General features: G+C 42.4%; 1 pseudogene; it reads left to right on the top strand.

The window, feature by feature from the left end:
- Positions 1-27105, top strand: part of LOC112255170 — a 49151-nt pseudogene extending 22046 nt beyond the window's left edge.

Below are 27105 nucleotides of genomic sequence, written 5' to 3'. Positions count from 1 at the left end.
TGAGCCTTGACGCACTGGTACCTCCTGGCAGACAGGAGCATGGAGAACAGTCCATGTCTTGGGTGGCTGGAATCTTTGACAATTTTGGGGCCTTTCTCAGACGCCGCCTGGCAGTGGTGGATAAAGTACCCAATTGTCATACTTGAGTAAAAGTATCGATACATTTAATAGAAATTAAAAGTGAAAGTCACCCAGTAAAATACTACTTGAGTAAAAGTAAAAAAATATTTGGTTCTAAATATACTTAAGTATATTCTAGCAATTATATTTACTTAAGTATCAAAAGTAAAAGTATAAATCATTTAAAATTCCTTATATAAAGCAAATTATACGGCACCATTGTCTTGTTTTTAAAATGTACGGATAGCCAGGGGTACACTACAACAGACATTTACAAACGATGCATTTGTGTTTAGTAAGTCTGCCAGATCAGAGGCAGTAGGGATGACCACGTGTTCTCTTGATAAGTGCATGAATTGGACCATTTTTCTGTTCCTCTAAGCACTCAACATGTAACGAGTACAGGGAAAATGTATGGAGTGAAAAGTACATTATTTTCTTTAGGAATGTTGTGAAATAATAGTAAAATAGTTTAAACCTCCTGAGGAAGAAGAGGCACTGCCATTCCTTCTTCACGACTGTGCTGGTGGGAGAGGACCCATGTTAAGCCCTAAGTGATGTGGACACCGATGAACTTAGTGTGTGTGTGTGCTCATGTGTGTGCTTGCGTGCATACCTGTGTATGTGTACATGCATTACAGTGTAAATGCATGTGTGTGTGTGTGTGTGCATATGTGTGTGTCGGTTTGTAGCCTGGTCTCGTGGTTAGACTGTTTAGACCTGGGCTCCAGGATCAGTGAGCAGTAGGAATCTGTGTTTGTTTGGCTTGTCTGGATCCATCTCTTCCCTGCTCGGATCACTGGAGCATGGGATGGGAATTTGACCACCAGGTGGGTCTGTGGTCTGTACATGTTGCCCCATCCATGGTCTTCCTGATCACTAGCGTTCCTGGGAATCCTATAGGCTTCGATAAATTGGGAACTGGAAATGCTGCCTCTCGTCCTCATCCATCTTGCTTGTGCAGTACGTCAACACAAAGTGTTTATTCAACACAAACACACTCATGTACAGACACATGTACATGAACACATACACAAATACACACTGCACTCATGTACACAGACACACACACAGACACACATGTACACACAAAAACACACACCAACACACACACATACCTCCATCATCCATGTTGATGTTTTTGTATATGGCCCCATGGCCCCATTGACTATGTCAGTATTTGCATTGTGTAATGAATGGTCTTGCTGAAAGCAGTGGCATAGTGTGCTGCAGAAGAGACTGGATGTTGACAGGACTTTACTGATAGGTTTGACTTCCTTGAGAAGAACCATGGTCTTAGTTTGACTCTCCTGTAACCCCTAACTTGAGATCAACACCCGTAACTCCTAATTTGAGATTGACAATCATAACTCAGACTGTAAATCATGCTTTATGTCAATGGAAGATTTTCTGTCCCTACCCAAAGTACTTCCATAGAGAGAGAGTGAGCTTAATTTCCTACTCAAATGTCTCCAGCCTATAGGCCTGCCTGCTTAGTCTGGCCTCATTAAACTAGCTCCTAACCCAAATTAGCCCTCTTGGATAGAGGCTAGGGTGTGGGAGTGGGTTTGTCCACTCTAATCCAAGGAGAGAGAGAGAGAGACCATTGTTTCAGAGGAACTCCAGAATGAGGGGTAGTAGTCAGTCACCCTCCTCCTCACCCCAGAGCACATAAAATCCAAAGGGACTATTAGCATTAAAGCACCAGTCACAATAACGACAACATTAAATGGCCTCCCTCGATTGACTCAGGGGAGCCCTGCCCGACAGCAAACTTTTAGGGCAAAATGCTACAAGGGAATATTAGATTAATGCGTTCCCCCTGACGTTTTTGACATGGCGGGCAGGGGGTTGAGGGTAAGGGAGCTACCAACCATACTGACCACATCCGAGAAAGAGGAAATGTGTGAAGGGGTCGGAGACAGGGGAGCAGTGGTGAGGGAAGAGCACGGGCCTGTATCCGCAAAGTATCTCAGAAAAGGTCTTAGGAATCCTGTTAAAACCTTTTTTAAGACAAAAAAATCTCAGCTCAGTATTTTTTAGGATGATGCTAAGACACATCCCTGACAAATGGACCTAATGTGAAATCATTGTCAAAAGTACAAGAGATACTTTTGCATGTGGGTCTAGATTATTTATGGATTGATCATAGGCCTATAGAAATATCAAAACATTTTTTGAAAAACTCCAAAGCAATTGCATGTGGCAGAGGAACCACTGACTTGGTGGCAGCATCATGCTGTGGGGATGTTTTTCAGGTTAATAATTAAGTGTGAAAAAAATACAACATTCCTGTATGTTGATAACTTTTTGCAAATCCAATTACTTTTCCACGTTGATTCAACATCATCACATTGAATATATTGGTTGAAATGCCGTGGAAACAACGTTGATTCAACCAGTTTCTGCCCAGTGGGATGCTAGTCGAGGCCCACGATTGGGCCTGGGCTGAATTATGTCACTAATTTACAGGGACTCCAGGTCTGTCCTGCATAGAACAATGGCCACTGTGTGAAAAGACTCTTAACGCTGCTATTTGATTTGTCCCAAGTAGCTGAATGGAGTCTGGAGTTGGGTTTGGAATGTGGATATGAAAAAGTGTGTGGGGTGGGGTCTGTGTGTGTTGGGGGGGCGGGGGATTTCTGTGTGTGTGTGTCTTTCTGTCAAAAAGAAATGTTTAACAGGTACACAACTATTAACAAAAACAGAGTCTGAAGAGGATCTTGAATTGCCAACGTGTGTGTTGGTGTGTGTGGTTTTCTGGACTTCCTTACTCTTGACCCTCAATGACCAGCCCAGTGCAGACCAGCCTGTGTAGGTCAATAGCTAGCTTTGCTGTGGATGAATTACATTAGCACTGAGTCGTGTTATGGTAGTACGTGTTGTTGTGATGCACGGGTTGACTCACAACCTGCAGTCCCCACCTTTATATCTGCTTAGCAGGCAGGTTTAGGGTCATTAAATATTGTGTGGATGAAGGGCGAGTGGGTAACATAAAGAGAAAAAATTACCTTACAAAATCATATAAATCAGAATTTGTTCTTAACCTGACTTGCCTAAAAAAAATTAATTGTTGTGCAATTTATATCTATAGACTACAATGAGGTTTTTATTTCATTATTAAGCTATCTGGCATTAGTGCGTAAGTCTAAGCTTTAGAGAATATCCTACACGCCAATCACCAAATGCTTTGGGGAACAGGCAAAAACAATCTATCCACTGAGGCAAAAAGGACAATGTCAGAGTAGAATTCAATAAGAGAAAAGCTGCGAAATGGAGTTGGAAAATAAAGAGAAGGGATGGCCTGAAAAGTGATGTTTGGGAAAGATTTGGTGAAGTGGTAATAGAGGATGATAACAGTGCCCGGATATGTTAGTTTAGTTTAGTTTATTAGGATACCCAATAGCTACTGCACATGCAGCAGCTACTCTTTCTGGGTTCCACATAAAACGTACAAATATATGACAAAGTACAGAACAGTAATAGACAAGAACAACGAAAGATATTACATTAAATTCAAAAATTATATATATATAAAGATATATATATATATATATATATACACAGTGGGGCAAAAAAGTATTTAGTCAGCCACCAATTGTGCAAGTTCTCCCACTTAAAAAGATGAGAGAGGCCTGTAATTTTCATCATAGGTACACTTCAACTATGACAGATAAAATGAGGAAAGAAAATCCAGAAAATCTCATTGTAGGATTTTTAATTCATTTATTTGCAAATTATGGTGGAAAATAAGTCCCTGCCGCTGAAAAACATCCCCACAGTATGATGCTGCCACCACCATGCTTCACCGTATTGATGGTGCTAGGTTTTCTCCAGACATGACGCAATCTTTGTTTCATCAGACTAGAGAATCTTGTTTCTCATGGTCTGAGAGTCCTTTAGGTGCCTTTTGGAAAAGTCCAAGTGGGCTGTCATGTGCCTTTTACTGAGGAGTGGCTTCTGGCCACTCTACCATAAAGGCCTGATTGGTGGAGTAATGCAGAGAAGGTTGTCCTTCTGGAAGGTTCTCCCATCTCCACTGAGGAACTCTGGAGCTATGTCAGAGTGACCAACGGGTTCTTGGTCACCTACTTGACCAAGGCCCTTCTCCCCCGATTGCTCAGTTTAGAGTCTAGGTGGTTCCAAACTTCTTCCATTTAAGAATGATGAAGGCCATTGTGTTCTTGGGGACCTTCAATTCTGCCAACATTTTTTGGTACCCTTCCCCAGATCTGTGACGCAACAAAATCCTGTCTCTGAGCTCTATGGACAATTCCTTCGACCTCGCGGCTTGGTTTTTGTTCTGACATGCACTGTTAACTGTGGGACCTTATATAGACACGTGTGTGCCATTCCAAATCATGTCCAATCAATTGAATTTACCACAAGTGGACTCCAATCAGGTTGTAAAAACATCTCAAGGATGATCAATGGAAACAGGATGTCTCTATTTTAGGTTGGTCAGGGCGTGAGTTGGGGTGGGCATTCTATGTTTGTATGTCTATGTGTTTGGCCTGGTATGGTTCCCAATCAGAGGCAGCTGTCAATCATTGTCTCTGATTGAGAATCATACTTAAACAGCCTGTTTTCGCCCTTGAGTTGTGGGTAGTTGTTTTCTGTCTCTGTACCAGACAGGACTGTTTTGCTATTTTTGTTCTAGTGTTCAGTGTAATTAAAAGATCATGAACACGTACCACGCAGCAACTTGGTCCTCTCCTTCTTCCACCTACAACAGCCTTTACAGGAACATTCAATGTTGTCTTGGTAAGCAACTCCAGTGTATATATTTTACATTATGGGCGGGAGTCTTGGTTTTACAGTGCCTATAAAAAGCAGGCTGAATGAGCACAGCCAATGACACAGCTTGTTAACTTGTTGAGAATTGCCTGGGATGGCCTAAATGGCAAAGACGCCACTTATAGAACGACGGGCTCCACAATAGCCAAAACTAAGAGCAACTTATTAAGAGTTTCTCAATTTATAGTTAGCTTATAGATACTTTCATCTTCACAGATGGATGACTCTATTCTCAACCCATCAGATTGGAGATGGCGTTCCTCTCATCTATTTGGCTTCTCTCCTGTCCTATTATTTTGCTTAATTTAACAATTTAATAACATTTTGGGACTCCCGAGTGGTGCAGCAGTCTAGGGCACTGCATCTCAGTGCTAGAGGCGTCACTACAGCCCCTGGTTTTATTCCAGGCTGTATCACAACCGGCCGTGATTGGGAGTCCCATAGGGCGGTGCACAATTGACCCAGCATCGTTAGGGTTTGGCTGGGGTAGGCCGTCATTGTAAATAAGAATTTGTTCTTAATTAAATAAAGATTAAATATAAATAAATAGGAATGGAGACAATTTTAGCACTGAGGCTAGCAATTAGCATCCCAGGCAAACTGACAGCTTGGGATGGTGAGACAATAACAGCTCAGAATGTTAAGGGCCCCATATGACAGATCCCTGTTGTAAACAGCCAATGATCTAACCAAGTGTTAAAGAGTAAATGACAGACTTGTAACAAGAAGCCGATGATAGATCAGAATAGTGATGTGTTAATGATGTTACGAGATGTCGCCAAGCCAAAAGATGGCGCTGCTGTTATGTGTTTCTGAGTGTGATACAATATAGTGTTTGTCAAACCCTGATCTGTTTCACCTGTCCTTGTGATTGTCTCCACCCCCTCCAGGTGTTGCTTGTTTTCCTCAGTGTTTTTATCCCTGTGTTTCCTGTCTCTCTGTGCCAGTTCGTCTTCTATGTCCAAGTCAACCAGCGTGGTTTTACCGTGCTCCTGCCTTTTCTATTCTCTTTTTGCTAGTCCTCCAGGTTTTGACCCTTGCCTGTTTCTGGACTCTGTATTGGCCTGCCTGACCATTCCGCCTGCCTTGACCTCGAGCCTGCCTGCCACTCTGTACCTCCTGGACTCTGAACTGGTTTTGCTTGTCCACGACCATTCTCTTGCCTACCCCTTTTTGGATCAATAAACATCTAAGACTCCTGTGTCATCTGCCTCCTGCATCTGGGTCTCGGGCTGTGCCCTGATAGTATTAGTGAGCCAAGTTAGGAATTACTTCCTATGCACTGAATGGAGCTGTATGCATGCTACCGAGTAATGCTTAAGTGAAGACTTTCTAATCAACATTACCTTGGTATTCTATAGAACAAATAGCACACAAAACAAATGACAGAACAATGGTGTAACATATCTAAGTTGGTCAGTGTCTAGTGCATGCATGCGTTACAAGCAAGTCCAACCTCACAGTACAAGCAAGTCCACAGGCCTGCGCTTTGTAAGAGCAGGCAGACAGAATTTATGAAGCTATGTGTGCTTTTCCAAAACAACACCAACTGACATGGAAATAAAAACTGCAGTCGAAGGTCAAAGGTGGAAGTGCATTATGGTACATTGGTTCCCTTTCTTATGTTCCTTCAGTCCTGGGAGGACAGGATGTTGACATTGGGGATGGCGGTAGCAGGAGGCCCTGGCAGCTAGGCCGCTAAGGTCACCTGTATGTAGTTGAGGCATGTTATGCTAGGTGCACTAGGGATGGAATGTAAGATTACACTGAAGCTAGTATACTGAACACCAGACATGACTCAGCTTAGTATCGTCATCAGCCAAAAACTGATTCAGTAGAGAATGTATGCTAAACTTGGAAAGGCAGATATTTATATTAACTAAGTTGTTTGTTCTACTCAAATGGGTATTGGGTGTCTCGGAAGTCTTACTCACAGCTGGGGACACCTGGAGGAGAATGCCATTGACACTAATGTCTACGCACTACCTAACCTACAACACTATAGTCTAGTCAGAACCTTATGTTCACTTCATTTGCAGGTGGCAAAAACTGGATAAAGCAACAGGTGACAGCGACCTCACTTCATTTTAGCCTTAAGACTTCGTTCAGCTGTTGCTCAACCTACATCCATCCACCAACATTCTTGTACTTTTTTAATGGCTTTTGGGAGGGCGAAGATCTATTCTGAATTAATAGAAAGGCTGTCATATACGGTGACTTTAATATTGAATAAACACACTAGATTTCACGTGGACTTTGAGTCGAAACTAAGTAATCCATTTAAGGTCTCAATCTTGAATAAATAAAATGGGTAGGCTATGCACTGGTCAATACATTTTAGAGCCTACAAGGCTATAAGCTTTGCATGCTTGGGGAATGGGGAGGGAGTGCAAATACAGACCTTTTTGAAAGGCTTATAGTTGAATCCACTCAGTGCACAGTTATTCAGGACTTTTCACACTGCATTGAAAATAATAGATATATCATTTTTTAAACACACTTATCCAGAGCAACTGGGGTTAAGTGCCTTGCTCAAGGGCAAATTAACAGATTTTTCACCTAGTTGGATCGGGGACTCAATACAGTAATCCTTTGGTTACTGGCTGAATACTTTTAACCACTAGGCTACCTGCCTCCCCCTTTAAAAAACTGGACAAGTTTGAAAAACAATACCCTATACAAGTCTCTTCTTTCACGGAACAACGCATCATTTGGTTTGCGAAGAGGATCGTGAATTGCCAAAGTACGTATTAGGGGACTTAGAGAAGACTGGAGATGCGAAGGACATTAAAGATGAGGTAGGGTCCCATTTACAGCAAGGTTTTTTTTTATTCAGCTTGGCAAGTCAGTTAAGTATAAATTGTATTTACAATGAGTAACTGCGTTGCTCAAAAGGTCAGATTTGTACTTTTTCAGCTCCATGATCCATGAACCTTTAGGTTACTGGCCCAACACTCTAACGACTTGGCTGGCTACCTGCTGCGTTGTTTTAGAGGGCTTCAGTTTTACCCAGAGTAGAGTGATCATAATCGACCTGTGGCATTACAGTGGCTCTAAACAGGCTCATGCTTAGTCTTGTGTCTATTGGGGGTATTATATGCTGTGTGTGTGTGTGACTTCATACCTGTCTTAATCCTTGTGAAATGCTAAGTGTTGTCCATGAAAAACACATTGTTTTTAGGCTATTTATTTGTGTGGTTTGCGCCGTGCTCTGTTATATGGCGCAGGAATGTTTTCCAATTTGACATCTTAAAAATAATGACTATAAGATATTAGCCTTACTACTTGCAAAAATAATTAAAGAAGTCCTGGATGCAATCATTGATGAAACACAGTCTGGCTTCATGAGGAACAGACATATTTCTAACAATGTCAGACTAGTATTAGACATACTTGACTACTCAGACCTAATAACTGAGGATAGCTTCATATTATTTTTTAGATTTTTATAAAGCATTTGACACAGTAAAGCATCAGTTTCTCTTCCACTCCCTTGAGAGACTTGGCTTTGGGGATTTTTTCTCTAAGGCTAAGACACTCTATGCAAATGGTAACAGCTCTATCAAATTGAAATATGGCACCTCACCTAGATTTGAGTTAAAGAGAGGAATTAGGCAAGGTTGTCCTATCTCTCCATACCTGTTTTTATTAATCACCCAACTTCTTGCAAATTCTTTAAATAATAGTCCTGTACAAGGCATTTCCATAGCTAGTAAAGAAAATATTATAAGCCAGCTGGCTGATGATACTACACTTTTTCTGAAAGACACTAACCAAATTCCCATATCGATCAATGTGATTACAATCCTTTTCCAAAGCGTCTGGTCTATATCTTAACATTAATAAATGGGAACTCATAGCTGTCAAAGATTGTGTGATACCTTCATATTATGGTATTCCAGTAAAAGAAGAACTTACATATTTAGGCATAACCATTACAAAGGATCAAAAGTCTAGAGGCTTACTACATTATAACCCTACATTTTATTAAAAATACCCAGAAGAAGCTAAATCAATGGCTACAGAGGGACTTATCTTTAAAAGGTAGTGCTAATAACCAAGGTCGAAGGTATCTCTAGACTAACATATGGCACTCTATCTTTATATCTTGACAGTAAAATAAGCAAGGAGATAGACTAGATGCTTTTCAACTCTCTTTGGAGAAACCGTACCCATTACATTAGGAAAACTGTTGTATTGAACACTTATGATGGACTGAATTTTACTACTTTAAATATTACTTTTAAGATCAATTGGATAAAACAATTCCTAAGAAGAACCACTTTCTATCTGGAATTTTATTCCTCATCATGTCTTCCCTACTTTTGGTGGCCTTAACTTCATGTTGTTTTGCAATTATAATATTGACAAAATTCCAGTGAAACTTTCTGCTTTTCATCGGCAGGTTTTCTTGTCATGGTCCTTAATTTATAAACACAATTTTTCTCCACACAGATATTATATATGGAATAATCGGGACATATTGTATAAAACACTTGTTTGTTTTTAGAATATTGGTTCCAAAATCATATCCTATTGGTGAGCCAACTGGTAAATGCAGAGGGTATTTTACTCAGTTATAAAGAATTCTTATCACTTTACAAGGAAGGTCCCTGTAACACCAAAATATTTTGCAATTGTTTTAGACGCCATTCCCTCATGTGTTGCTCTGTTATTCAGGAACGTGTCAAGACCTGACCCTCAGAGCCTACCTTCTATTGACCCTGTTGACTCATCAGTAGGAAAGATTTGTTTCTCTTTTGGTCCATTCAACAACAGAGCGATTACGAACCTTGTTTCAGCAGGATGTTGTATCTTTACCTTATGTCATGTCTTATTGGAATGGAATTATTGATAATATCTGTTGGAAAAAAGTTTGGATGTTGCCACACACATACCTACTTGTTAACAAAAATTAAGGAAGTTTCCTTTAAAATTATTCATAAATATTATCCTGCCAACCACAATATGAAGTAGTTTAAGGAAAACATCAACTCAAATTGCTCCTTTTGTAATGACCACCCAGAAACAGTGTTGCATCTTTTTTGACATTGTATTCATGTAAACAAAACTGCGGCAAGACATCAGTAGATTTATAATTGAACACATTTATGAAGATTTTACACTATTGTGGAGAGATGTACTGCTTGGATTCTTTACATACGATAGAAATAAGCTGAAACATTTTTATGTAATTAATTTCATTATTCTTTTGGCCAAATTTCATATACACAAATGTAAATTTACAAACAAAAAGCTACATTTTCTTACCCTACAAAAATAAATTGAACTGTATTTTAAGACAGTTAAATACTCTACTAGCAAAAAAGCTGTTAGAATTGTAAATGTGTGTATGTCCCTTAAGGTCCTTGTGTAATTGTATTGTGATGTTGTACCCCTTAGCTCGATTGTCCATTGTTTATAATCTATATATACTTGTGTTCCCTCATGTACTATCTGTATTGATTTGTTGTTAATAAAAATAAAAATAAATATTTTTTAAATAATAATAAATAAAATAAAAATACTCAATATAGGAAGTGGAGATCCATCTCTACAATTGGCCCAGTGTTGTCTGGTGTAGGCCGCCATTGTAAATAAGAATTTGTTCTTTAACTGACTTGCCTAGTTAAATAAAAAAATATATATAATCATTTAAAAAGTGTAGCTACAGCCGCTACACTGTAGCCCAAAATAATTGGTTGTACAAGGATGCCAAAATGGGACATTTGTCTTCTGACTAGGCCATTGCATATCCGTTGTAAACTGTGAAAATCCTACTAATGTAAAACATGTTTGAGTAACTCAGCTGACAATAGAAACCAATAGTAACGGTGTCTTTCCTAGGTACTATGTCTGCCATGGTTTGTTAGACAAAGACTATTGGAAAATGAGTGGTGTTTTTTGTAGGGTTTTGGATAATTGCAGAAAATAAAGTCTGTGGTAAACACAGGTTTAGGAGATTTTATACGTTTTGTTCTATGAGATTATCTTCATCAGCTAACATAACTTGAATTTTGAAGCATTTATGTAATTTTAAAAAACAACGCGCCTAAAGGCTTTATAATTATTAAAGATGATGTTCTGATTGAATTTTTCTCATAGAACAAAACTTATAAGATCTCATATGCCTGTGTTAATATTAGAATATTTGCCATTTAGCAGAAGCTTTTATCAAAAAAGGGATTTACAGTCATAGATTTGAAGTATGGGTGGTCCGGGAATTGAACCCACTACCCTAGTGTTTCAAGCAACATAGCTTGCTCTACCAACTGAGCTACAAATCAAATCAAAATCAAATCAAATGTATTTAAATAGCGCTTCGTACATCAGCTAATATCTCAAAGTGCTGCACAGAAACCCAGCCTAAAACCCCAAACAGCAAGCAATGCAGGTGTAGAAGCTCGGTGGCTAGGAAAAACTCCCTAGAAAGGCCAAAACCTAGGAAGAAACCTAGAGAGGAACCAGGCTATGTGGGGTGGCCAGTCCTCTTCTGGCTGTGCCGGGTGGAGATTATAACAGAACATGGCCAAGATGTTCAAATGTTCATAAATGACCAGCATGGTCGAATAATAATAAGGCAGAACAGTTGAAACTGGAGCAGCAGCACGGCCAGGTGGACTGGGGACAGCAAGGAGTCATCATGTCAGGTAGTCCTGGGGCATGGTCCTAGGGCTCAGGTCCTCCGAGAGAGAGAAAGAAAGAGAGGAGAGAATTAGAGAACGCACACTTAGATTCACACAGGACACCGAATAGGACAGGAGAAGTACTCCAGATATAACAAACTGACCCTAGCCCCCCGACACATAAACTACTGCAGCATAAATACTGGAGGCTGGGACAGGAGGGGTCAAGAGACACTGTGGCCCCATCCGAGGACACCCCCGGACAGGGCCAAACAGGAAGGATATAACCCCACCCACTTTGCCAAAGCACAGCCCCCACACCACTAGAGGGATATCTTCAACCACCAACTTACCATCCTGAGACAAGGCTGAGTATAGCCCACAAAGATCTCCGCCATGGCACAACCCAAGGGGGGGCGCCAACCCAGACAGGATGACCACATCAGTGAATCAACCCACTCAGGTGATGCACCCCTTCCAGGGACGGCATGAGAGAGCCCCAGTAAGCCAGTGACTCAGCCCCTGTAATAGGGTTAGAGGCAGAGAATCCCAGTGGAAAGAGGAGAACCGGCCAGGCAGAGACAGCAAGGGCGGTTTGTTGCTCCAGAGCCTTTCCGTTCACCTTCCCACTCCTGGGCCAGACTACACTCAATCATATGACCCACTGAAGAGATGAGTCTTCAGTAAAGACTTAAAGGTTGAGACCGAGTTTGCGTCTCTGACATGGGTAGGCAGACCGTTCCATAAAAATGGAGCTCTATAGGAGAAAGCCCTGCCTCCAGCTGTTTGCTTAGAAATTCTAGGGACAATTAGGAGGCCTGCGTCTTGTGACCGTAGCGTACGTGTAGGTATGTACGGCAGGACCAAATCAGAGAGATAGGTAGGAGCAAGCCCATGTAATGCTTTGTAGGTTAGCAGTAAAACCTTGAAATCAGCCCTTGCTTTGACAGGAAGCCAGTGTAGGGAGGCTAGCACTGGAGTAATATGATCAAATTTTTGGGTTCTAGTCAGGATTCTAGCAGCCGTATTTAGCACTAACTGAAGTTTATTTAGTGCTTTATCCGGGTAGCCGGAAAGTAGAGCATTTGCAGTAGTCTAACCTAGAAGTGACAAAAGCATGGATTAATTTTTCTGCAACATTTTTGGACAGAAAGTTTCAGATTTTTGCAATGTTACGTAGATGGAAAAAAGCTGTCCTTGAAATGGTCTTGATATGTTCTTCAAAAGAGAGATCAGGGTCCAGAGTAACGCCGAGGTCCTTCACAGTTTTATTTGAGACGACTGTACAACCATTAAGATTAATTGTCAGATTCAACAGAAGATCTCTTTGTTTCTTGGGACCTAGAACAAGCATCTCTGTTTTGTCCGAGTTTAAAAGTAGAAAGTACAAAGGACCTCAAACCTTATTTTTGGCATTTATTCCAAAACCCTATTCTTTCCTCATTAATTTTGCTTCTAGGAATCGCTGAATGAACCAGAATCATTTCAGCTTTTTTGGACTACAAGCTGGTGAGCTCTATGGTATCGGATGGGGTGGGATAGGAGGAGGGGTGTTTAGGAATGGAGTTGCAAAATTGCCTCCTGAGTGGCGCAGTGGTATTAAGGCACTGCATCGCAGTGCTAGCTGTGCCATTAGAGATTAGATTAGAGTCTCCATTAGAGACTCTGTCGCAGCCGGCTGGGAGGGTTTGGCCAGCAGGGATGTCCTTGTCCCATCGTGCACTAGCGACTCCTGTGGCGGCCGGGCGCAGTGCATGCTGACATGGTCGCCAGGTGTACGGTGTTTCCTCTGACACATTGGTGCGGACAAGACTGTAACTACTAACTGGATAACATGAAATTGTGGAGAAAAAGGGGTAAAAAAAATAAGACTGCAGAATTTGTGTTGCACAAAAGCATATGTGGTGCCAGTCTACGATTTGTACATGTAATTAACTCACGATATACAGTCCTGCTGCTTAGTTGTTGACCCCCCCACCAAACAACTTCTAGACCATATCTGTGTCCCAAATGGTACCTTATTTCCTACATAGTGGGCTACTTTTTGAACAGAGCCCTATAAGGAATAGGGTACCATTTGAAACATAGACCTTATGTAGCCTGAGGAAGTCAGATGGCAGACACACACCCCACACAGGGCTGGCCCTGAGAAGGGCGGTACAGATAAGTTACGCAGGCAAGCCAACTGTCAGGGAAGCACCCAACTAAGGTCGTTGGTTACTCCATCGCAGGCTGCAGATATGTAAGCAGTCATGTAAACCCTCTTTCTCACGCGCTCTCTGTCTCTCTTTCTCTCGCTCTCTCCCATTCTGGAGCTAGATTTGTATTTTTCCCCCTAATGGCTCCTCAGTTGTCATTCATCTTCGCTGTTACAGAGATGCAAGCTCCCTGCTTGCATCTCTCTCTCTCTCTCACTCTCACTCTCTCTCTCTCACTCACTCACTCTTGCCTAATTCATATTTTTCCCATATGGCTGCCTTATTCTCATCCATCCCCTCTCTTTCTGTAGGGGTGTGTGTATCTCTACCGGATCTGTCATGTTGACCCAGCCTGCTTCGGAGCAGGGTGGTGAGTTGCTGAACAGTGGCTTGCACGTGAAGAGCAAAGAAGCGGCTGGAGACCGGGAAAGTGGAAGGCCTGCAGGCCAGGGTCCAGTGGGCCTGTAAAGCAGAGTTCCTGCTGGCTGTGGCGGGACAGATCATAGGCCTGGGCAACGTGTGGCGATGCCCCTACCTGTGCTACAAGAACGGAGGAGGTGAGAGACTAAGTTTGAAGGAAAGACGCTTCCACGGATGTCAGATGTTAATCATAACGTCAATGGAACAATACAGAAAGTTTGCTCCGTAAAATAACCCTGGGGTCAACCACTGTAAGAATAACATCTCACATGACTTCCTACTGTACTGTCATAAAACTATGTAGGCCTTATCTTGGAACCCAGAATGAAATGTTACGGTAAGAGTCTGTCACAAGAGACTAAAGTAGGCCTACATGTACAGTGGATATGATAAGTATTCACCCCCCTTGGATTTTTTCACGTTATGTTGCGTTACGAAGTGGGATTATATTGTGTTGCACCCTCTTTTGTTTAGGCAAGACTAAATTGGTTCAGGAGTCAAATGTGGATTAAGAAATCACATAATAAGTTACATGGACTCACTCTGTGTGACATAATAGGGGTTGACATTATGTTTTTATGACTACCCCTTCCTCTGTCCCCCATATATACAACATACAGTGGGGCAAAAAAAATATTTAGTCAGCCACCAATTGTGCAAGTTCTCCCACTTAAAAATATGAGAGGCCTGTAATTTCCATCATAGGTACACTTCAACTATGACAGACAAAATGAGGAAAAAAATCCAGAAAATCACATTATTGGATTTTTAATGAATTTATTTGCAAATTATGGTGGAAAATAATGCATTTTCATGCTGACAATCTCTAATGCTTACACATGCCCTGATTAAATCGTTGTGTTACCCATAATTGACCATTCCCTGCAGTGGACACTTTTATCTTTTCCTTAATGCAGTGGCGACTTTAGCATGTAAATCTTGGTGGGGCAACAAGAAAAACATGTGGGATGCATGCCAGCAAAGAGAATGGAAAAAAACCACAACACTAAACAATACAGTAATTGCACTATACCACTGCTACACCAGGCTATCAGTGAAGCCTTGTCTGTCAGCGAAACAGTTAATTCATGCAAAACAGGCAAGCCCAAGAACAATTATTATTTTTAAATAATAATGTATGTGGGGCTAAAAACAATTGAGGCTCTACCCACCCACACACACCCACACACACACACACACACACACACACACACACACACACACACACACACACACACACACACACACACACACACACACACGTTCAAAGTCACACACACTCTCACTCATCTGTGGTGCCATGATTTATCGTTTGTTTTGACAAAACAGGGAGAGCGTTTATCTGGATTGGATTGGACAGACTGAAATGAATGAGTTAAAGCTACAGACTTGATACTGATAGCTACGTCTCTAGATTGAACTGTTCAGGTGGAGCAGAGATATAGCTAAACTAAGCTACACTCAACCCTCTCGTTTGATCTTATTCTCCAATAGTCTCCTCGTTTCCCGTAGACGTTTTTAGAAGTAGATGAGTCTAGGATATACTTTTCAGTCTCACCCACTGTATCCTACTACTCCAACTGCATTGTCTAAACCAAGTCATTGCATGTCTCGCGAGACACATTAGTCTCACTTAATTTGTGGCAATAATCTGAAAGAATGTGTTTTCCTCAGTCAGCTGAATACAGCACTTAGTTCATAGAGCCGTGGTATCAGTGGCGGAGTGGTATTAGTGGCGGTTTCTAGCACCTCTGGCGCATCTTGAAATTGTTTTCTTCCTACAAATTTAGCTCTAGATCTTCAGTGGTTGGAGCTATTACCATCCCTGAAAGCTAAGACTTTCAGGAACAAGTATGTGTCTTCTGTTTCCATCTAAGACACAAGCTGTGCAGGACTTTTTAGAAGGGAGAGTGATGAATCTGCACAGGGTAACTGGAAATTAATTGATTCTCCATAAACGACCATACATAAGATTTTTTGACGATCATCCCTGATGATTTCCTAAACATTACAATAAATTCATTTAATATCATGAATGAATCAATTTGAGTTTGTGACCCCCTTCCAACCCTCATTCTCCAAACGGGATTCACTCTGAAATATTAGTGACTAACACTGGTCTAAACTGTTCAACCTGGGACATGTTCATGAGGGAACACCGTAGTGAAACATTTTACAACGTAAAACAAAAACACGCATCTCTTATTAAGTTCAGATATTGGCTCCCTGTTTTCTCTGTTTTGTGCCATTCTGTCCAATTTCAGAACCTGGGTACCAGTCTGTTTGTGCCATCATACCACGTCTTGCCACTCCTTGTTTGGCATGACAAGGAGTGGCATGATGGCTCAAATAGACTGGTACGCCGGCTCTGCTTCGTGCCTGCTGAACACAACCCGGGTGTGGTACTTTCTACAGGTGCAGCCAGTTCGATGACTGTAGCTTCTTAGCAAAGCCACCTGGTTGACAAGTTGTAAACGCTGTCTGTCTTGTAAACAAGCTGGTGTTAGAGCTCTCTGCCTCTGGATAGCTTTCACATAAACATGCCTCTTCCTCCTCCTCTCCCCCTTCTCCGGACAGCTGCTGTTCTCTGTCCATATGGCCAACAGCTGCACAGACACACTTACATGCTCGTACACACACACACACACACACACACACACACACACACGTACAGTTCATTCGGAAAGTATTCAGACCCCTTCCCCTTTTCCACATTTTCTTACGTTACAGTCTTATTCTAAAATGGCTTAAAAAATACAAATCCTCATCAATCTACACACAATACCTCATAATGACAAAGCAAATTTATTTTAAAAAATAAAAAAGAATAATACTTTATTTACATAAGTATTCAGACCCTTTGCTATGAGACTCGAAATTGAGCTCAGGTGCATCCTGTTTCCTTGACTACTCTCTCAAAATACTTCATGATGACAGTAGTGTGTGCTACGGGGCGGTCGTCATTTAGTTCAGTTATCTTTGCCTTCTTGGGTACAGGAACAATGGTGGCCATCTTGAAGCATGTGGGGACAGCAGACTGGGATAGGGAGCGATTGAATATGTCCGTAAACATACCAGCCAGCTGGCGTGCTCTAAGGACGCAGCTAGGGATGCCGTCTGGGCCAGCAGCTTTGCGAGGTTTAACACGTTTAAATGTTTTACTCACGTCGGCCATGGAGAAGAAGAGGGGGGTCGCAGTTCTTGTTAGCGGGCTGCGACGGTGGCACTGTATTATCCTCAAAGCGGGCAAAGAAGGTGTTTAGTTGGTCTGGAAGCATGACGTCGGTGTCCTCCGTGACGTGATTGGTTTTCTTTTTGTACTGTAGTCTGTGATTTCCTGTAGACCCTGCCACATACATCTCGTGTCTGAGACGTTTCATTGCGACTCCACCTTGTCCCTGTACCGGCACTTGGCTTGTTTGATTGCCTTGCGGAGGGAATAACTTCAATGTTTATATTCAGCCATATTCCCAGACCTCTTTCTATGGTTAAATGCAGTGGTTCGCGCTTTCAGTTTTGTGCTAATGTTAGGGTAGGTTTTAATAGTCACAGTGGGTATAACATCTTCAGTCTGGGCTTGGCCCAATGACCCGAGCTGGGCCCAATGACCGACCTGGGCTTGACCCGATGGATGCTCTCCATCCAACCTGACAGAGCTTGAGAGGATCTGCAGAGAAGAATGGGAGAAACTCTCCAAATACAGGTATGCCAAGCTTGTAGCGTCATACCGAAGAATACTCTAGGCTGTAGTCACTGCCAAAAGTGCTTCAAAGTACTGAGTAAAAGGTCTAAATGCATACGTAAATGTGATATTTAAAAATATATACATTTGCAAACATTTCAAAAAACCTGTATTGGGGTATTGTTTGTAGATTAATGAGGGGGGGAAATCATTTGATCCAATTTTAGAATAAGGCTGTAACGTAACAAAATGTGGAAAAAGTCAAGGGGTCTGAATACTTTCCAAATGCGCTGTATACGCTCGTACAGACACACACAGAGCCCAGGTAAGACAGCAGGCGTGGAGTGTTTACAGCGAGTTGTGTGATGGCCAACAGAGCCAAGTGTTAGCAGATGGACAAGCACTGCTGCTGCTGCTGCTACATCTGTGTTTTGGTACATCTAGTACTAGCTATTAGTAGATTTTTAGATGTGTGTGTGTGTCTATGGCTGTGCATGTGTGCATGCTCTTTAGTGTGCCCTAAGTTTTAAGGGTGAAATCCTATCTTGAAAGCTATGCAGGCAATGTAACTCAAATGTATGTGCACATTTTCTTTACCCTTGTTAATCCATGATTTACATGGGAGTTAAAGTTTGTGTGTGGGTGGGTCTGCCTCGTGTTTTATAAAACGGTTAGTAACGACCACTCAATGTGATTGGTTAAAAGCCAAGCTGTGCAATGTTCACGAAATAGCACCGCAAATGCACACTAACTGTTCTATTTGAATTATAACGATGTATCCCTGACAATGTATCAGTATTTTTTCCTGTGACTACGTGTGTGTTGTCTGTGTGCCTCTGCCTCTGTTTGAGTGTGTGGGTGTGTGTGTTTTGTCTATGTGCCTGTGTGCCTGAGTGTGTGTGCAAGCGCTCACGTGCGTGTGTGTGTGTGTGAGTTGTGTCTTAGTGGGTGTGTAACTGACGTTATTAATGCAGTAAAGGTCTGACAAAGTTTTTGACACTTTTGGTACTTTTGTATCCATGAGTGTCCATGTGACTTTTGAAATGTTTAAAACTTTGAAGGTGATGTTTTATTTATGTGTTTAATCTTTATTTAACCAGGTTAGTTTCAAGAGAGACCTGGACCTGGAATGTGATTTGTAGATTTAAATAAAGTATTTGGAATGTGTTTCCACAGGTCTGGGCTTTGCCAGTCAGGTGATGATCCTCCATGGGTGTGTGTACTACATTGTGGTCCTGGCCTGGGCTATCTTCTACCTGGGCCACAGCTTCCAGTCAGAGCTGCCCTGAGCTCACTGCAACAACACCTGGAACACAGGTACACCATGCACTGATACCCTTTTCACACTACAGAGTCAAACTGAGCCAAACGGTACTTGGCTGGCCTGGTTATGCATCCAAAATAGTTGCTGGAACCATACTGGAAGTTCTTGATGGGTTATCTTATTTTCAAAGAGGTAATGTCAAATAGGTCCACACATGTCAAATACTTGAAAGCATTGGAGGTGTGGTTGATCAGGTTGGAATTTGCATTTTTGCAACTATTCCAATGGTTCCGCTGTACCGGAAAAACTAAATCAAGTGCAGCTCAATTATCCGGTCCAAGTATTTGAAGGTATTTGACCTACAGGAGCCTATGTACCTACAGTTGAGGTTTACATACACCTTAGGCAAATACATTCAAACTCAGTTTTTCACCATTCCTGACATTTAATTAATCCAAGTAAAAATTCCCTGTCTTAGGTCAGTTAGGATCACCACTTTATTTTAAGAATGTGAAATGTCAGAATAATAGTAGAGAGAATTATTTATTTCAAATTTGATTTATTCCATCACATTCCCAGTGGGTCAGAAGTTTACATACACTCAATTAGTATTTGGTAGCATTGCCTTTTAAATGGTTTAACTTGAGTCAAACCTTTCAGGTTTCCACAAGCTTCCCACAATAATTTGGGTGAATTTTGGCCCATTCCTCCTGACAGAGCTGGTGTAACTAACTTGCACACGCTTTTTCAGTTCTGCCCACAAATGTTCTATAGGATTGAGGTCAGGGCTTTGTGATGGCCACTCCAATACCTTGACTTTGTTGTCCTTAAGCCATTTTGCCACAACTTTGGTAGTATGCTTGGGGTCATTGTCAATTTAGAAAACCCATTTGCAACCAAGCTTTTAACTTCCTGACTGATGTCTTGAGATGTTGCTTCAATATATCCCAATACGTTTCCTACCTCATGGTGCCATCTATTTTGTGAAGTGCACCAGTCTCTCCTGCAGCAAAGCACCCCACAACATGATGCTGCCATCCCGAGCTTCACGGTTGGGTTGCAAGCCCCCCCCCCCTTTTCCCTCCAAACATAACAATGGTCATTATGGCCAAACAGTTCCATTTCGATTTCATCAAACCAGAGGACATTTCTCCAAAAAGTATGATCTTTGTCCCCATGTGCAGTTGCAAACCGTAGTCTGGCTTTTATATGTCGGTTTCAGAGCAGTGGCTTCTTCCTTGCTAGTCTAAAGAATAATGGGCAAATATTGTACAATCCAGGTGTGCAAAGCTCTTAGAGACTTACCCCAAAAGACTCACAGCTGTAATCGTTGCCAAAGTTGTTTCTAACATGTATTGGCTCAGGGGTGTGAATACTTATATAGTCAAGATATATTAGTGTTTTATTTATTTTTTATTCTTCCACTTTGACATTACAGAGTATTTTTGTGGCAGAAAGTACCGTTATATCCATTTTGATCCCACTTTGTAACAGAACAAAATGTGGAAAAAGTCAAGGGGTGTGAATACTTTCTATATGTGTTGTATGGCTCTGTTTGTCTGACTGTGTGTTTCTCTCCAGGCCCTGGGCTGGCCTTTATAGCATACCCTGAGGCTGTAACCATGATGCTTTTCCCTCAGCTGTGGGCTGTGTGGTTCTTCCTCATGATCATCATGCTGGGGCTGGACAAACGTGTGTGTATGTGTGTGTGTGTGTATGTTTGTGTGCATGCACACAAACACAGGGTTTCTTCCATACATGCATCCAGTGTATCCCCGGCACAAACGCACACAGTATGCAAACGACAAGCATTGCAATGTAACAACCGTCTTACACACACCAACCTACCCCATTCCCCTCCCCCTTTCCACCCCCTGTCCAGTTTGTGAGCCTGGAGGCCCTGGTGACCTATGTGACTGACCTCTGCCCTACGGTGATCCAGCAAGGTTATCGACGAGAGCTGCTGCTGCTGATGGTGTGTCGTCTGCTTCCTGGGTTGTCCTGGTCATGGTCACCCCGGTGCGACTGGTTGATTGGATGTGTGAGTAGATGATTGCCTGGCTACCCAGACTCCTTACTCCATCCAAGAGCTACCCCATGCCCATGGACGTTAGTTTCTTCCCTTATTTTTTTATAAAAGTATCATAAATGTTTTTTTAAATTCTTCCACTTGAACATTACAGAGTATTTTTTTGACAAAAAGTACAATTATATCCATTTTAATCCCACTTTGTAACAGAACAAAATGTGGAAAAAGCCATACTTTCTATATGTGTCTGACTCTGTGTTGTATGCCTCTGTTTGTCTGACTGTATGTCTGACTGTGTGTGTTTCTCTCCAGTTTCTTCTTTGGAAGTCTGAATCTGAGTACCTCCTCAACCTTTCACCGAATGCGAACACATTCAGGGCCATCTGATTGGTCAAGAAACAGAGCACACATGGGTAATGCGGCGGTTTGAAAATGTGTCTTTGGCTTTGATACTTCGATTGATTAGAGACGGTCCAATCGCTGATTACTTTGTTTTGTAAAACGCCCCTTATGCCCCTAAAGTCTGTAGCAAATGACCGAGCAGCAGAATAATTTAGTGTGAGTCGTCAGGCTAGGTGAATGGATGGTTGTCTGTTTTACTGGCCACATAACTGGCTGGTTAGCTTGGGGAGCTGTCTACGTGATTGGCTACATTGCTAGCTGGGTGGCTGGCTGGCTGGCTGGGTGGCTGGCTAGCTAACTGTCTGTCAGTCTGCTTGCCTGTCTGTCTATCTGTCTACATGATTGGTTGTCTGTTTGTCTATTTGAACTAATGTCTGACTAGTTGACATATCCACTTACCGCTAGACACTGTGTTACAATTAGTACATTATCCAAATGTCTTCTCCCAATTAAATTATCTCCCTCTAACTTTTCAATTGTATAGATCTATGATGTGGTGATACATCTGTGATGTAATGTTCTCTCAATCTCTTTGGATAGGGTGGTCTCTATGTGTTCCAGATCTATGACCACTACTCCTGCAGTGGGGCCGGTCTGCTGCTCCTGTCCATCTTCCAGTCGGTGGCCGTGGGCTGGGTTTACAGTGAGTCCAGAGGTTGTGCACAATAAATACCTTATCACAACCTTAACACAACATCTTTCACCCTAATGTAGACTTAACACTGTACACCTGTAATGAACACACACCCTCTGACGTGTGCCTCGAAACACAGTACTTTCTTTCTTTGTTTTATCTATAGATCTCGCTTTGGCTTTCTCTCTCAATTGTGCAAATACACACAAAGTAAGCTAACAGTGGTGTTTAACTATGCACAAATCTTGTATATCCTCTACCCTTACCTTCCTCATTCCTACTCAGGTCAACAGTATATGAATCTGGAGTAGTCTATTGCGGGCTGCAGACATTCAGTATGAGCTGTAGTGTAGTGGAGACAGAGCCAGCGCCAGCCCTATTAATGAGTCACTGTCTCCCCAGCCCCTAAATCTTCGCGCTGAACGTTGCGCCACACAGTCTCAGCCATGGGGCCCTGGGGAGCCCACAATAGCTGCCTCAGATACTAACACGCAAAAAGCATAGACAAAGAAAAGCTCAGGCATGAATCTCTCTTGGATGATAACATGCTAACTCTAAGTCGCTAACACAGAAAAACTCAGGTGAAAGAAAAACCTGAGCATAAATCTTCTTTGAATGCTAACATGCTAACATTCTAATGCTAACATCCCAAAAGCTCCAGACACAGAAAAGCCTAGGCATAGATCTGTCTCAAATGCTAACACTAAGTCTCTAACATAGACAAGCTCAGACACAGAAAAGCCAGGGTGAAAATCTGCAGTGGAACTGCAGAGGGATTTTGGGTGTTCTACTTTAATTTGTTTCCATGTAAGTTGAGAGCGTAAGAGACGATTGTTGTTTTACGATAAGAGCCCTAGCCAGGAGGTAGAGACATGGGCTGTAGATAGGAATGATGATGGGGGACTGGAGCTGTCTCTCAGCTCTGGTGAATTCTTAAGCAGTGGGAACTGTGTGTGTGTGTGTGTGTGTGTGTGTGTGTGTGTGTGTGTGTGTGTGTGTGTGTGTGTGTGTGTGTGTGTGTGTGTGTGTGTGTGTGTGTGTGTGTGTGAGTTTAGCTTCATACATGCGTGCCTACATTACATTCGTAAAGTATTCAGACTCCTTCACTATTTCCACATTTTGTTACGTTACAGCCTCATTCTAATATATTTTAAAAATCCATCTCCACACAATACCACATAGTGACGAAGCAAAAACATGTTTTTATAACATTTTGCTCATGTATAAAATATTTTAAACTGAAATGTAACATTTACGTAAGTATTCAGACCATTTACTCAGTACTTTGTTGAAGCATCTTTGGCAGGGATTACAGCCTTGAGTCTTCTTGGGTATGAAGCGACAAGTTTGGCACACCTGTATTTGGGGATTGTCTCCCATTCTTCTCTGCAGATCCTCTCAAGCTCTGTCAGGTTGGATGTGGAGCGTCGCTGCACAGCTATTTTCAGGTCTTTTTTACATTTTTTATTTAACCTTTATTTAAGTAGGCAAGTCAGTTAAGATCAAATTCTGATTTAAAATAACAGCCTACTCCAGCCAAACCCTAACGATGCTGGGCCAATTATGCGCTGCCCTATGGGACTCCCAATCACGGCCGGATGTGATACAGCCCAGGACTGAACCAGGGTCTGTAGTGACGCCACTAACGCTGAGATGCAGTGCCTTAAATCGCTGCGCCACTCAGAAGCCCGGACTAGAGATGTTCGATGGGGTTCAAGTCCGGGCTCTTGCTTGGCCATTCAAGGACATTCAGGGACTTGTCCTGAAGCCACTCCTGAGTTGCCTTGGCTGTGTGCATAGGGTCGTTGTCCTGTTGGAAGGTGAACCTTCGCCCCAGTCTGAGGTACTGAGCATTCTGGAGCAGGTTTTCATCAAGGATCTCTCTTTACTTTGCTCCATTCTTCTTTCCCTCGATCCTGACTAGTCTTCCAGTCCCTGCAGCTAAAAACATCCTCACGGCATGATGCTGCCACCACCATGCTTCACCGTATTGATGTTGCCAGGTTTCTTCCAGAAGTGATGCAATCTTTGTTTCATCAGACCAGAGAATCTTGTTTCTCATGGTCTGAGAGTCCTTTACGTGCCTTTTGGTAAACTCCAGGCGAGCTGTCATGTGCCTTTCAATGAGGAGTGCTGCAGAGATGGTTGTCTTTCTGGAAGGTTCTCCTATCTCCACAGACAAACTCTGGAGCTCTGTCAGAGTGATCATTGGGTTCTTGGTTACCTCCCTGACCAAAGCCCTTCTCCCACGATTGTTCAGTTTAGCCAGGCGGCCAGCTCTAGGTGTCACGTTCATTATATGAAGGAGACCAAGGCGCAGCATGGTATGTGTACATTCTCTTTATTAAAAGAATGAACACCGAACAAACTAACAAAATAACAAACGAAAAGTGAAGCTATACAATATAGTGCTGACAGGCAACTACACATAGACAAGATCCCACACCAGAAAGTGGGAAAAAGGCCTGCCTAAATATGATCTCCAATAAGACACAACAATAAACAGCTGTCTCTGATTGGGAACCATATCAGGCCAACATAGACATACAAAACCCTTAGACATACAAAAACGTAGAGTACCCACCCTAGTCACATCCTGACCTAACCAAAATATATAGAAAACAGAGATATCTAAAGTCAGGACGTGACACTAGGAAGAGTTTTGCTGGTTCCAAACTTCTTCCATTTCAGAATGATGGAGTCCACTGTGTTCATGGGGACCTTCAATGCTGCAGACATTTTTGGTACCCTTCCCCAGATCTGTGCCTCGACACAATCCTGTCTCTGAGCTTTACGTACAATTCCTTCAAACTCATATGGCTTGGTTTTTGCTCTGACATGCACTGTCAACTGTGGGACCTTATATAGACAGGTGTGTGCCATTCCAAGTCATGTCCAATCAATTGAATTTACCACAGGTGGACTCCAATCAAGTTGTAGAAACATCTGAAGGATGATCAATGGAAACAGGATGCGCCTGAGCTCCATTTCGAGTCTCATAGCAAAGGGTCTGAATACTTATGTAAATGTACAAACATTTCTAAAAACCTGTTTTCGCTTTGTCATTATGGTGTATTGTGTGTAGATTGATGAGGAAAAAAGTTAATTTAATCAATATTAGAATAAGGCTGTAAGGTAGCAAAATGTTGAAAATGGGAAGGGGTCTAAATACTCCCCGAATGCACTTGGGAGAGTTGAGGTAGCCATGCTTTACTACTCTCTGAGCATCCCCGTGGAGAGCTGTGGAAATGGCGTTTGTCCATGGTTGTTTAGACTGCAGTCAGGTCTCCAGTGGTTCCTCTATGGTCGTTACTTCCATGAGATTTAAAGGTGGTCTATTCAGGACCTTAGACAAGATCCTGTTCTACGGTTCTACCATCTTATATGGGTCTCCGATTTAAGTGGTTTGGGGTTTCTAGGACCAGTTTCTAGTTTTCAATTACTAGTCTTTACGATTGTGCCTGGACTTCAGATTGACCTTGTATGGTCCTTACAATTCAGAACCATGGTTCAACCACTGTTGTGGTCAGAACCAGGCCTTGACCACAGAACCATGTAATAACCCCTGACCCCTCGTCCTGTTCCTTAGGGTCTGACAGGTTCAATGACAACATTAAGCACATGATTTCCCGCTGCCCTTCTTCAAGCTGTGCTGGCGCTACCTGACGCCAGCCATGTGCACGGTGAGTGACCTTTAACCCTTGACCCCTGTGTGTGGGAAGAGTCCTGTGAACTTTATGTTTCCCATTTGTGTCTGTAATTGTATATCTGTGTACACATGTGAGTAATTGTCTGAATTATTTGGTTAGATTTTTTTGCAGAATCTAGTTGTTGTGACTTTTCTCTGTACATTTCTTACCCGACAAATGGATCAGACTGATACACTGGTCCAAGATGAATCCATTGGGTCCTATTCAGACAAGCAATCTGTGTGTGCAACTCTCTTTCTCGCTCTCTCTCCAGGCGACGTTTGTGTTCTCCTTGGTGTGCTGGATCCCTCTGTCCCCCCTGTGCACTTTACGCCCTGGCCACCATCCCCTGCAGCCTAACACAGGTGAGTCACACAGTGACATTTTTACACCAACAACCAACTACTACACTTGGCCCTACCATAACCCTGACTCCCACATTAACCGTTACTCTTGCCCCTACCATCCAACACTGCACTATGTGGACTGACTCTACACTTACTTACCTCCATCTCCCCTGTGACTTAACCTATGATTACACAAGACATTAGTTAGTGTGTCTTGAAAATAACCTTCCCATCATGCTATAGTGAATAGTTTGGCCAGTAATTCAGTGCACAAGACTGTACTAAGCATATAAGACATACTGTACAGTGCATTAAAGGCATATGTTATGTGTGACTAACAACCCGTCCATCTCTCCTGTTGACCTGTACCGTTTCCGCCGGCTGTGTCGTCCTGCCCTCGACTCCAATTTGGCCATGGACCACCGGACCACCTCTCTCACCTTTGAACCCTGTCTGGCTCTCGCCGCCGGAAACCCAAGGAGACAATCTCAGTTGTGATCTAGGGAAGACCACCCTTGGTTTAGCCAATGATACGGTCTCACGGTTTCTGCACACCAAATGGACAGATCGGAATCGGGGGTCAAGGGATATTTTTATGGAGATGGGAAGGCCTCTGCCCCTCTTGTGTCCTCACTGGTAAATGGAGACAGGATGGTGGTTGAAACTGTGATGGAATCCAGCCTGTATGCTGTTGGGCCTGGGATACGTCTACTGGGCTTAGTGACATGTCCCTGACTGTGTGTATTTTTGTGAATGAGGGGGAGGGGGGAAAGAGAGGGAAAGGGAGGGAGAGATAAAAGATACTCAAACAGTCCCAAATCACTCTTCACGCTTTTTGATGTATTTCAAAACTGCAGTTTCCTCTGCTTGGAGCAACAGTGAAGTGGGCAGTACAGA

The sequence above is a fragment of the Oncorhynchus tshawytscha genome, linkage group LG14, assembly GCF_018296145.1.
Source record: "Oncorhynchus tshawytscha isolate Ot180627B linkage group LG14, Otsh_v2.0, whole genome shotgun sequence".
NCBI lineage: Eukaryota > Metazoa > Chordata > Actinopteri > Salmoniformes > Salmonidae > Oncorhynchus > Oncorhynchus tshawytscha.
Note: the sequence above shows the minus strand (reverse complement) of the source record. Positions and strands in the feature narration are given on the sequence as shown.